The following is a 12,604-nucleotide window of genomic DNA, read 5'->3' on the forward strand; positions in this document are numbered from 1 at the left end:
GCTCTCACTACCTCTGGCCCTCACTACCCCTGGCCCTCACTACCTCTGGCCATCACTACCTCTGGCCCTCACTACCCCTGGCCCTCACTACCTCTGGCCCTCGCTACCTCTGGCCCTAAACCCCGACCTCTGGCCCTCGCTACCTCTGGCCCTCGCTACCTCTGGCCCTAGCTACCTCTGGTCCTCGCTACCTCTGGTCCTCGCTACCTCTGGCCCTCGCTACCTCTGGCCCTAAACCCCGACCTCTGGCCCTCACTACCTCTGGTCCTCGCTACCTCTGGCCCTCACTACCTCTGGCCCTCACTACCTCTGGCCCTAAACCCCGACCTCTGGCCCTCGCTACCTCTGGCCCTCGCTACCTCTGGCCCTCGCTACCTCTGGCCCTCGCTACCTCTGGCCCTCGCTACCTCTGGCCCTCGCTACCTCTGGCCCTCGCTACGTCTGGGCCTCGCTACCTCTGACCCTCGCTACCTCTGGTCCTCGCTACCTCTGGTCCTCGCTACCTCTGGCCCTCACTACCTCTGGCCCTCACTACCTCTGGCCCTAAACCCCGACCTCTGGCCCTCGCTACCTCTGGCCCTCGCTACCTCTGGCCCTCGCTACCTCTGGCCCTCGCTACCTCTGGCCCTCACTACCTCTGGCCCTCACTACGCCTGATCGCCATCGCCTGACCCTCGCTACTCTGACCCTCGCTACCTCTGGCCTCGCTACCTCTGGCCTCGCTACCTCTGGCCCTCGCTACCTCTGGCCCTCGGCTACCTCTGGCCATAAACCCCGACCTCTGGCCCTCGCTACCTCTGGCCCTCGCCACCTCTGGCCCTCGGCTACCTCTGGGCCCTCGCTACCTCTGGCCCTCCCTACCTCTGGCCCCTCGCTACCTCTGGCCCTCGCTACCTCTGGCCCTCACCACGCCTGGGCCTCGATACCCCTGGCCCTCGCACCTCTGGCCCTCGCTACCTCTGGCTCCTCGCTACCCTGGCCCTCGCTACCTCTGGCCCTCGCTACCTCCTGGCCCTCGCTACCTCTGGCCCTCACTCACCTCTGGCCATCGCTACCCTGGCCTCGCTACCTCTGGCCCTCACTACCTCTGGCTCTCACTACCTCTGGCCCTAGCTACCTCTGGCCCTCGCTAACTCTGGCCCTCGCTACCTCTGGCCCTCGCTACCTCTGGCCCTAAACCCCGACCTCTGGCCCTCACTACCTCTGGCCCTCGCTACCTCTGGCCCTAAATCCAGACCTATGGCCTTCCCTACCCCTGGCCCTAAACCCACACCCACACCCCTGGACCTAAACCCACACCACTGGCCCTAAACCCAGACCTCTGGCCCTAAACCCACACCTCTGGCCCTAAACCCAGACCTCTGGCCCTCACTACCTCTGGCCCTCACTACCTCTTGTCCTCGCTACCTCTGGCCCTCGCTACCTCTGGCCCTCGCTACTTCTGGCCCTCGCTACCTCTGGCCCTCGCTACCTCTGGCCCTCGCTACCTCTGGCCCTCGCTACCTCTGGCCTCGCTACCTCTGGCCCTCGCTACCCTGGCCTCGCTACCTCTGGCCCCCGCTACCTCTGGCCCTCGCTACCTCGGCCCTCGCTACCTCTGGCCCTCGCTACCTCTGGCCCTCGCTTACCTCTGGCCCTAAACCCCGACATTTGGCCCCGCACCTCTGGCCCTCGCTTCCTCTGGGCCTCGCTACCTCTGGCCCTCGCTTCCTCTGGCCCTCGCTACCCTGCCCTCACTACCTCTGGCCCTAAACCCCGACCTCTGGCCCTCGCTAACTCTGGCCCTCGCTACCTCTGGCCCTCGCTACCTCTGGCCCTCACTACCTCTGGCCCTCACTACCTCTGGCCCTCACTACCTCTGGCCCTCGCTTCCTCTGGCCCTCGCTACCTCTGGCCCTCGCTACCTCTGGCCCTAAACCCCGACCTCTGGCCCTCGCTAACTCTGGCCCTCGCTACCTCTGGCCCTCGCTACCTCTGGCCCTCGCTACCTCTGGCCCTCGCTACCTCTGGCCCTCGCTACCTCTGGCCCTCACTACCTCTGGCCCTCACTACCTCTGGCCCTCACTACCTCCGGGCCCTCACTACCTCTGGCCCTCACTACCTCTGGCCCTCCCACTACCTCTGGCCCTCGCTACCTCTGGGCCCTCACTACCTCGTGCCCTCGCTACCTCTGGCCCCGCTACCTCTGGCCCTCGCTACCTCTGGCCCTCACTACCTCTGGCCCTCGCTACTTCTGGGCCCTCACTACCCTGGCCCTCATTACCTCTGGCCCTCGCTACCTCTGGCCCTCACTACCTCTGGCCCTCGCTACCTCTGGTCTCCTACTCGGCCCTCACTACCTCTGGCCCTAAACCCCAACCCTGGCCCTCGCTACTTGGCCCCTCGCACCTCTGGCCCTAAAACCCGACCTGGCCCCCGCACCTCTGGCCCTCAGCGAACTCTGGCCTCGGCTACTCGGCCCTCGCTACCTCTGGGCCCTCACTACCCTGGCCCTCACTACCCCCGGCCCTCACTACCTCTGGCCTCACTACCTCTGGCCCCAGCTACCTCTGGCCCTCGCTAACCCTGGCCCTCGCTACCTCTGGCCCTCGCTACCTCTGGCCCTCGCTACCTCTGGCCCTAAACCCCGACCTCTGGCCCTAAACCCCGACCTCTGGCCCTAAACCCAGACCTCTGGCCTTCCCTACCCCTGGCCCTAAACCCACACCACTGGCCCTAAAATCACACCTCTGGCCCTCACTACCTCTGGCCCTAAACCCAGACCTCTGGCCCTAAACCCAGACCTCTGGCCCTAAACCCAGACCTCTGGCCCTAAACCCACACCACTGGCCCTAAAAGCACACCTCTGGCCCTCACTACCTCTGGCCCTAAACCCAGACCTCTGGCCCTAAACCCAGACCTCTGGCCCTAAACCCAGACCTCGGCCCTAAACCCACACCACTGGCCCTAAACCCAGACCTCTGGCCCTAAACCCACACCTGGCCCCAAACCCACACCTCTGCCCTAAACCCACACCTCTGGCCCTAAACCCACACCTCTGGGCCTCACTACCTCTGGGCCCTAAACCCAGACCTCTGCCCTAAACCCAGACCTCTGGCCCCAAACCCAGACCTCTGGCCCCAAACCCAGACCCTCTGGCCCTAAACCCAGACCTCTGGCCCTCACTACCTCGGCCCTCGCACCTCTTGTCCTCGCACCTCTGGCCCTCGCTACCTCTGGCCCTCGCTACTTCTGGCCCTCGGCTACCCTGGCCCTCGCTACCTCTGGCCCTCGACCTCTGGCCCTCACTACCTCTGGCCCTCGCTACCTCTGGCCCCTGCCACCTCTGGCCCTCGCTACCTCTGGCCCTCGCCACCTCTGGCCTCGAGCTACCTATGGCCCTAAACCCCGTCATTTGGCCCTCGCTACCTCTGGCCCTCGCTTCCTCTGGCCCTCGCTACCTCTGGCCCTCGCTTCCTCTGGCCCTCGCTACCTCTGGCCCTCGCGACCTCTGGCCCTAAACCCCGACCTCTGGCCCTCGCTAACTCTGGCCCTCGCTACCTCTGGCCCTCGCTACCTCTGGGCCTCGCTACCTCTGGCCCTCGCTACCTCTGGCCCTCACTACCTCTGGCCCCGCTACCTCTGGCCCTCGCTACCCTGGCCCCTCACTACCTCTGGCCCTCACTGCCTCTGGCCCTCGCTACCTCTGGCCCTAACTACCCCTGGCCCTCACTACCTCTGGCCCTCGCTACCTCTGGCCCTCGCTACCTCTGGCCCTCACTACCTCTGGCCCTCGCTACCTCTGGCCCTCGCTACCTCTGGGCTCCTCACTCCCCTCTGGCCCTCGGTACACGCTGGCCTCGCTACCTCGGCCCTCACTACCTCTGGCCCTCGCTGGACCTCTGGTCCTCGCTACCTCTGGCCCTCACTACCTCTGGCCCTAAACCCCAACCTCTGGCCCTCGCTACCTCTGGCCCTCGCTACCTCTGGCCCTAAACCCCGACCTCTGGCCCTCGCTACCTCTGGCCCTCACTACTTCTGGCCGTCGCTACCTCTGGCCCTCACTACTTCTGGCCCTAGCTACCTCTGGCCCTCGCTACCTCTGGCCCTCACTACCTTTGGCCCTCGCTACCTCTGGCCCTCACTACCTCTGGCCCTCGCTACCTCTGGCCCTCGCTACCTCTGGCCCTAAACCCCGACCTCTGGTCCTCGCTACCTCTGGCCCTCGCTACCTCTGGCCCTCACTACCTCAGGCCCTCACTACTTCTGGCCCTCGCTACCTCTGGCCCTCGCTACCTCTGGGCCCTCGTACCTCTGGCCCTCACTACTTCGGCCGTCGCACCTCTGGCCCCACTCTTGGCCCTAGCTACCTCTGGCCCTCGGCTACCTCTGGCCTCACTACCTCTGGCCCTCGCTACCTCTGGCCCTCACTACCTCGGCCTCACTACCTCTGGCCCTCACTACCTCTGGCCCTCACTACCTCTGGCCTCACTAACTCTGGCCCTCACTACCCGGCCTCGCTACCCTGGCCCTCGCTACCTCTGGCCCTCGCTACCTCTGGCCCTCGCTACCTCTGGCCCTCGCTACCTCCTGGCCCTCACTACCTCTGGCCTCGCTACCTCTGGCCCTCGCCACCTCTGGCCCTAAACCCCGACCTCTGGTCCTCGCTACCTCTGGCCCTCACTACCTCTGGCCCTCGCTACCTCTGGCCCTAAACCCCGACCTCTGGCCCTCACTACCTCTGGCCCTCACTACCTCTGGCCCTCGTTACCTCTGGCCGTCGCTAACTCTGGCCCTCACTACTTCTGGCCGTCGCTACCTCTGGCCCTCGCTACCTCTGGCCCTCGCTACCTCTGGCCCTCGCTACCTCTGGCCCTCGCTACCTCTGGCCCTAGCTACCTCTGGCCCTAGCTACCTCTGGCCCTCGCTACCTCTGGCCCTAGCTACCTCTGGCCCTCGCTACCTCTGGCCCTCGCTACCTCTGGCCCTAAACCCCGACCTCTGGCCCTCACTAATTCTGGCCGTTGCTACCTCTGGCCCTCGCTACCTCTGGCCCTAAACCCCGACCTCTGGTCCTCGCTACCTCTGGACCTCACTACCTCTGGCCCTCGCTACCTCTGGCCCTAAACCCCGACCTCTGGCCCTCACTACCTCTGGCCCTCGCTACCTCTGGCCCTCGCTACCTCTGGCCCTCGCTACCTCTGGCCGTTCTTACCTCTGGCCCTCACTACTTCTGGCCGTCGCTACCTCTGGCCCTCGCTACCTCTGGCCCTCGCTACCTCTGGCCCTCGCTACCTCTGGCCCTCGCTACCTCTGGCCCTCGCTACCTCTGGCCCTCGCTACCTCTGGCCCTCGCTACCTCTGGCCCTCGCTACCTCTGGCCCTAAACCCCGACCTCTGGCCCTCACTAATTCTGGCCGTCGCTACCTCTGGCCGTCGCTACCTCTGGCCCTCGCTACCTCTGGCCCTCGCTACCTCTGGCCCTCACTACCTCTGGCCCTCACTACCTCTGGCCCTCACTACCTCTGGCCCTCACTACCTCTGGCCCTCACTACCTCTGGCCCTCACTACCTCTGGCCCTCACTACCTCTGGCCCTCACTACCTCTGGCCCTCACTACCTCTGGCCCTCACTACCTCTGGCCCTAAACCCACTAGTCCTTCTACTACACTACAGTATCATATGATGCCATCTCAACAGGGATTCAGATGTTAAGATTCATCCATGCTGATGATTAGGAGAGACATCACTCTAAAAACAGTCCGGAATATGACAATAATTCTGATACAATACCATTAATACCAGTTTAGTAATAACACTGTCTACAGCAGTGATTCTATAATCTACAGCCCTCTCCTCAGGCAAATGATATCAGCATGTACAGGTCCTCATTTTGCTTCCAACAACCTAAAACTGTATCCAGGAATATAATAATCAATTAATTTAGATTATTTGGGAGAGTGGGGGGTGAGGAGGATAGGGGAGAGTGGGGGGTGAGGAGGATGGGGGGAGAGTGGGGGGTGAGGAGGATGGGGGAGAGTGGGGGGGTGAGGAGGATGGGGGGAGAGTGGGGGGTGAGGAGGATGGGGGGAGAGTGGGGGGTGAGGAGGATGGGGGAGAGTGGGGGGGTGAGGAGGATGGGGGGAGAGTGGGGGGTGAGGAGGATGGGGGAGAGTGGGGGGGTGAGGAGGATGGGGGAGAGTGGGAGTGGGGGTGGGGGGAGAGAGGAGGAAGGGGGAGAGTGGGGGGTGAGGGAGGATGGGGGAGAGTGGGGGGTGAGGAGGATGGGGGGAGAATGGGGGTGAGGAGGATGGGGGAGAGTGGGGGGGTGAGGAGGATAGGGGAGAGTGGGGGGGTGAGGAGGATGGGGAGAGTGGGGGGTGAGGAGGATGGGGGAGAGTGGGGGTGAGGAGGATGGGGGGAGAGTGGGGGGTGAGGAGGATGGGGGGAGAGTGGGGGGTGAGGAGGATGGGGGAGAGTGGGGGGTGAGGAGGATGGGGGAGAGTGGGGGAGTGGGGGGGTGAGGAGGAAGGGGGAGAGTGGGGGGTGAGGAGGATGGGGGAGAGTGGGGGGGTGAGGAGGATGGGGGGAGAGTGGGGGGTGAGAAGGATGGGGGAGAGTGGGGGGTGAGAAGGATGGGGGAGAGTGGGGGGTGAGGAGGAAGGGGGAGAGTGGGGGGTGAGGAGGATGGGGGAGAGGGGGGAGGGTGGGGGAGAGTGGGGGGGGTGGAGTGGGGGGAGTGGGGGGGTGGGGGGAGAGTGGGGGGTGAGAAGGATGGGGGAGAGTGGGGGGGTGAGAAGGATGGGGAGAGTGGGGGTGAGGAGGATGGGGGAGAGTGGGGGTGAGAAGGATGGGGGAGAGTGGGGGGTGAGGAGGATGGGGGGGAGAGTGGGGGGGTGAGGAGGATGGGGGGAGAGTGGGGGGTGAGGAGGATGGGGGAGAGTGGGGTGAGGAGGATGGGGGAGAGTGGGGGGTGAGAAGGATGGGGGAGAGTGGGGGGGTGAGGAGGATGGGGGAGAGTGGGGGGTGAGGGAGGATGGGGGGAGAGTGGGGGGTGAGAAGGATGGGGGGAGAGTGGGGGTGAGGAGGATGGGGGAGAGTGGGGGGTGAGGAGGATGGGGGAGAGTGGGGGGTGAGAAGGATGGGGGAGAGTGGGGGGTGAGGAGGATGGGGGAGAGTGGGGGGTGAGGAGGATGGGGGAGAGTGGGGGGTGAGAAGGATGGAGATTCATGTGAATGGAATAGTGGTGAGTTCTTGAAAACAGGAGTCAGCAGAACCTGTGAATCCAGTCTATTCATTGACAATGCGTCTGGTCTATACTGTTAACTGACTGTGGAACTGATGACATAGTTATAGCCGGTGAGACGGCACCATTTCCTCTGTCCAGCATTTCCCTATAAATACAGGAATTAAGTTAATGAAGCTTCAGACACAGGGACTTAGCAGGGAAATGGATTGCAGCACAGAAGTCAGGTCAATTTCCATCCTGTAGATAAATCCATGAGAAACAGCTCAGTGCTTCACTGGAGGCAGAACCCCCAGCCAGCCTGCTTCTCTCTGCTGCTCTGATACTCAGGTTAATTAGTCGTTATGTTGTAGAGAGGAAATACGTCTGGAGCTACTGAACCAATCATCCACAAAAACACAACTATCTGGAAACAGCGTTACACTGTGGAAATACAGCAACAGGTTTTATTTTAGCTGGAGTGTGAAAGGATGCAAACCCTGTCAAAGCCTGGTCTGAAAAAATATATTACAAAATCTGACAATAAGCAGGTGCCATGTTGTCAATAGAACACTGTTAGTCCATGGAGAGAGAGAGGACAACAAAATGACAGAAGAGAGGGATGGAGGTTAAAGAAAAAATAAAAATAAAAAATGAAATGGATTCCATCCTGACAGGACAGCGGGCGGCCTGCGGCAGGGAACCCATCACTGTGGCAAGGCGTTTTAACTTCTCCTCTCACATGATCTAGCGGCCAGAGGATGTTACAGCTTCTTCATACCTTTCTAGAGGCTAGTTCTGGTCACTGTGGCAATTACCATTATGTCAGCCTGTAGAAGATATGTCTCCCCACGGGACACAGCAGATAGCCCATAATGCCTCATTACAGAGCAACGTCTCGTCTGATTCATCCTTCTGCTACTGAGAGGACTGTCTGGGTTCTGGTAGCACTAATACCCCACTAACCCCACCCCTCCTATCCCCCTGGCAACACTAACCCCACCCCTCCTATCCCCCTGGCAACACTAACCCCACCCCTCCTATCTCTCTGGTAGCACTAATACCCCACTAACCCCACCTCTCATATCTCTCTGGCAACACTAACACCTCTCATATCTCTCTGGCAACACTAACACCTCTCATATCTCTCTGGCAACACTAACACCTCTCATATCTCTCTGGCAACACTAACACCTCTCATATCTCTCTGGCAACACTAACACCTCTCATATCTCTCTGGCAACACTAACACCTCTCATATCTCTCTGGCAACACTAACACCTCTCATATCTCTCTGGCAACACTAACACCTCTCATATCTCTCTGGCAACACTAACCCCACCTCTCATATCTCTCTGGCAACACTTACACCTCTCATATCTCTCTGGCAACACTAACACCTCTCATATCTCTCTGGCAACACTAACACCTCTCATATCTCTCTGGCAACACTAACACCTCTCATATCTCTCTGGCAACACTAACACCTCTCATATCTCTCTGGCAACACTAACCCCACCTCTCATATCTCTCTGGCAACACTTACACCTCTCATATCTCTCTGGCAACACTAACACCTCTCATATCTCTCTGGCAACACTAACCCCACCTCTCATATCTCTCTGGCAACACTAACACCTCTCATATCTCTCTGGCAACACTAACACCTCTCATATCTCTCTGGCAACACTAACACCTCTCATATCTCTCTGGCAACACTAACACCTCTCATATCTCTCTGGCAACACTAACACCTCTCATATCTCTCTGGCAACACTAACACCTCTCATGTCTATCAGGCAACACTAACACCTCTCATATCCCTCTGGCAACACTAACACCTCTCATATCTCTCTGGCAACACTAACACCTCTCAAATCCCTCTGGCAACACTAACACCTCTCATATCTCTCTGGCAACACTAACACCTCTCATATCTCTCTGGCAACACTAACACCTCTCATATCTCTCTGTCAACACTAACACCTCTCATATCTCTCTGGCAACACTAACACCTCTCATATCTCTCTGTCAACACTAACACCTCTCATATCTCTCTGGCAACACTAACACCTCTCATATCTCTCTGGCAACACTAACACCTCTCATATCTCTCTGTCAACACTAACACCTCTCATATCTCTCTGGCAACACTAACACCTCTCATATCTCTCTGGCAACACTAACACCTCTCATATCTCTCTGGCAACACTAACACCTCTCATATCTCTCTGGCAACACTAACACCTCTCATATATCTCTGGCAACACTAACACCTCTCATATCTCTCTGGCAACACTAACACCTCTCATATCTCTCTGGCAACACTAACACCTCTCATAAAACTGTCAACACTAACACCTCTCATAAAACTGTCAACACTAACACCTCTCATATCTCTCTGGCAACACTAACACCTCTCATAAAACTGTCAACACTAACACCTCTCATATCTCTCTGGCAACACTAACACCTCTCATATCTCTCTGGCAACACTAACACCTCTCATATCTCTCTGTCAACACTAACACCTCTCATATCTCTCTGGCAACACTAACACCTCTCATATCTCTCTGTCAACACTAACACCTCTCATATCTCTCTGGCAACACTAACACCTCTCATATCTCTCTGGCAACACTAACACCTCTCATATCTCTCTGGCAACACTAACACCTCTCATATATCTCTGGCAACACTAACACCTCTCATATCTCTCTGGCAACACTAACACCTCTCATATCTCTCTGGCAACACTAACACCTCTCATAAAACTGTCAACACTAACACCTCTCATAAAACTGTCAACACTAACACCTCTCATATCTCTCTGGCAACACTAACACCTCTCATAAAACTGTCAACACTAACACCTCTCATATCTCTCTGGCAACACTAACACCTCTCATATCATTCTGGCAACACTAACACCTCTCATAAAACTGTCAACACTAACACCCCTTTAAGAAATACTGACATATACCTTGCTATTAAACATGTGATATTAGGAACTCATCCATTTAGCAGTGACTAGGTGGAGTGATATAGGTAGTGTGATATACAGTGCATTCGGAAAGTATTCAGATCCCCATTAGTTCCTGCCAAGGCAGCAGCTACTCTTCCTGGGGTTTATTATGGATCCCCATTAGGTCCTGCCAAGGCAGCAGCTACTCTTCCTGGGGTTTATTATGGATCCCCATTAGGTCCTGCCAAGGCAGCAGCTACTCTTCCTGGGGTTTATTATGGATCCCCATTAGTTCCTGCCAAGGCAGCAGCTACTCTTCCTGGGGTTTATTATGGATCCCCATTAGTTCCTGCCAAGGCAGCAGCTACTCTTCCTGCAGTCCAGCAAAATTAAGGCAGTTATACAATTGTAAAAACATTACAACACATTTATTACAGAATTGGCCCATACTCCACTACCATATATCTACAACAAAAAATCCATGTGTGTGTATGCATGTGTCTGTGCCTATGTTTGTGTTGCTTCACAGTCCCCGCTGTTCCATAAGGTGTATTTATATCTGTTTTTTAAAATCTGATTCTACTGCTTGCATCAGTTACCTGATGTGGAATAGAGTTCCATGTAGTCATGGCTCTATGTAGTACTGTGCGCCTCCCATAGTCTGTTCTGGACTTGGGGACTGTGAAGAGACCTCTGGTGGCATGTCTTGTGGGGTATGCATGGGTGTCTGAGCTGTGTGCTAGTAGTTTAAACAGACAGCTCAGTGCATTCAACATGTCAATACCTCTCACAAATACAAGTAGTGATGAAGTCAATCTCCTCCACTTTGAGCCAGGAGAGATTGACATGCATATTATTAATATTAGCTCTCTGTGTACATCCAAGGGCCAGCCGTGCTGCCCTGTTCTGAGCCAATTGCAATTTTTCTAAGTCCTTTTTGTGGCACCTGGGGGGTAAAAGGATTACTTCATCCTATCCCAGGTATTCCTTAAAGAGGTGGGGTTTCAAATGTCTCCGGAAGGTGGTGAGTGACTCCGCTGTCCTGGCGTCGTGAGGGAGCTTGTTCCACCATTGGGGTGCCAGAGCAGCGAACAGTTTTGACTGGGCTGAGCGGGAACTATGCTTCCGCAGAGGAAGGGGAGCCAGCAGGCCAGAGGTGGATGAACGCAATGCCCTCGTTTGGGTGTAGGGACTGATCAGAGCCTGAAGGTACGGAGGTGCCGTTCCCCTCACTGCTCCATAGGCAAGCACCATGGTCTTGTAACGGATGCGAGCTTCAACTGGAAGCCAGTGGAGTGTGCGGAGGAGGGGGGTGACGTGAGAGAACTTGGGAAGGTTGAACACCAGACGGGCTGCGGCATTCTGGATGAGTTGTAGGGGTTTAATGGCACAGGCAGGGAGCCCAGCCAACAGCGAGTTGCAGTAATCCAGACGGGAGATGACAAGTGCCTGGATTAGGACCTGTGCCGCTTCCTGTGTAAGGCAGGGTCGTACTCTCCGAATGTTGTAGAGCATGAACCTGCAGGATCGGGTCACCGCCTTGATGTTAGCGGAGAACGACAGGGTGTTGTCCAGGGTCACGCCAAGGCTCTTCGCACTCTGGGAGGAGGACACAACGGAGTTGTCAACCGTGATGGCGAGATCATGGAACGGGCAGTCCTTCCCCGGGAGGAAGAGCAGCTCCGTCTTGCCAGGGTTCAGCTTGAGGTGGTGATCCGTCATCCATTCTGATATGTCGGCCAGACATGCAGAGATGCGATTCGCCACCTGGTTATCAGAAGGGGGAAAGGAGAAGATTAGTTGTGTATCGTCAGCGTAGCAATGATAGGAGAGGCCATGTGAGGATATGACAGAGCCAAGTGACTTGGTGTATAGGGAGAAAAGGAGAGGGCCTAGAACTGAGCCCTGGGGGACACCAGTGGTGAGAGCACGTGGTGCGGAGACAGCTTCTCGCCACGCCACTTGGTAGGAGCGACCGGTCAGGTAGGACGCAATCCAGGAGTGAGCCGCGCCGGAGATGCCCAGCTCGGAGAGGGTGGAGAGGAGGATCTGATGGTTCACAGTATCAAAGGCAGCAGACAGGTCTAGAAGGACAAGAGCAGAGGAGAGAGAGTTAGCTTTAGCAGTGCGGGAGAGCCTCCGTGACACAGAGAAGAGCAGTCTCAGTTGAATGACCAGTCCTGAAACCTGACTGGTTTGGATCAAGAAGGTCATTCTGAGAGAGATAGCAAGAGAGTTGGCTAAAGACGGCACGCTCAATAGTTTTGGAAAGAAAAGAAAGAAGGGATACTGGTCTGTAGTTGTTGACATCAGTGGGATCGAGTGTTGGTTTTTTTTGTACAGTTGAAGTCGGAAGTTTACATACACCTTAGCCAAATACATTTAAACTCAGTTTTTCACAATTCGTGATATTTAATCCTAGTAAAAGTTCCCTGT

At 57.1% G+C, this 12,604-nt stretch overlaps 1 protein-coding gene across 1 annotated transcript in view; it reads left to right on the top strand.

Annotated features, from left to right (window-relative positions):
* Window positions 1-12,604, top strand: part of LOC121558978 (neurexophilin-2-like) — a 95,071-nt gene that overhangs the window by 64,314 nt on the left and 18,153 nt on the right. The gene's annotated exons all lie outside the window — the stretch shown is intronic.

The sequence above is a fragment of the Coregonus clupeaformis genome, chromosome 23 (assembly GCF_020615455.1).
Source record: "Coregonus clupeaformis isolate EN_2021a chromosome 23, ASM2061545v1, whole genome shotgun sequence".
NCBI lineage: Eukaryota > Metazoa > Chordata > Actinopteri > Salmoniformes > Salmonidae > Coregonus > Coregonus clupeaformis.